The following is a 1137-nucleotide window of genomic DNA, read 5'->3' as shown; positions in this document are numbered from 1 at the left end:
TTCTCAGCACAGGAGGTTGCTGCTTGTATGTGTGGCTTATTTAACAGGCAGGGAGGGTCTACAACCATGAAATATGCTATTGAGGTGCATTGTGGGAGTTGTAGGATCCAGGGATTTTGAAGCTTGACATAGTAAGGAATAGAGGTCAAGGTATCTTCACCTCTCATGCTCCGATTTTGTTCATTCTTCTTTTAATCGGTCTCTCTCAAGTCCCGCTAACTTTTTGGATGTGCAAAACTAAATTGGCAAAGTCTTTTTTTTTACCTTTAATTAAAGCGTTTTCATAGTAGAATAGGATTAAATGCCTTAAATGACCTTCAAGTGTGCAAAATGTGATGCAAGAACTGGTTTAACCACTATGGCGATGTTAAAATGTTGTATAAAATGAAAATCAACAGCGGAGTAATGACAGGATAAGTGGAAACAAACCCTGATTGTTTCCCATAAATTGTGCCACTCACCTTGGGTGGCATCGTTGATGACAACAGATAATGAGGTCTATTATGGGCAATCGAGGGAAATAACTAAAGGGCAAACTGGCTGTTGTCGGGATTATAAATGAAAAGAGGAATTGCTAATTCAACATTATGCAGACACCAGTCCTGGCATGAGCCAATGGAAAACTAGGCCAACTCTGGAAGCCTGTGAGTGCAAAAAAAAAAAAAAAAAAAAAATGTCATGCGTGGTCTCATGAGGGAAAAGACAAAGGGTCATTATGTGATCTCCATGTCTCCATGTTGTCTTTAAACTATTTCAAGTGTGTGTTGATGAGAATGAAATAATAAAATAGGGAAAAGACAAAGGGTCATTATGTGATCTCCATGTCTCCATGTTGTCTTTAAACTATTTCAAGTCAAGTGTGTGTTGATGAGAATAAAAAATAATAAAATGATAATCCCTTAGAACTGAGAACTTAGTGTTCTGGAAATATTTCCAATGCTTCATCACAACAAATGAAAAAGACAATGAATTAAAAAAAGTGGAGTGGATGCTGGACTTTGTCTTCTCTGCGTCGGTGAGGTCCTCAAACGCCTCCCTCCTTTGTGAGTAATAGGCTCCACCACTTGGCTCTCCATATAAACATGTTGTTGACGCCACAGTCAGTCAGAGAGAGAGAGAGAGAGAGACACACACAAC

This window comes from Anoplopoma fimbria, chromosome 8 (genome assembly GCF_027596085.1).
Source record: "Anoplopoma fimbria isolate UVic2021 breed Golden Eagle Sablefish chromosome 8, Afim_UVic_2022, whole genome shotgun sequence".
In the NCBI taxonomy this organism is placed as follows: domain Eukaryota; kingdom Metazoa; phylum Chordata; class Actinopteri; order Perciformes; family Anoplopomatidae; genus Anoplopoma; species Anoplopoma fimbria.
The sequence above is the reverse complement of the archived record's forward strand: the minus strand, read 5'-3'. Positions refer to the sequence as shown.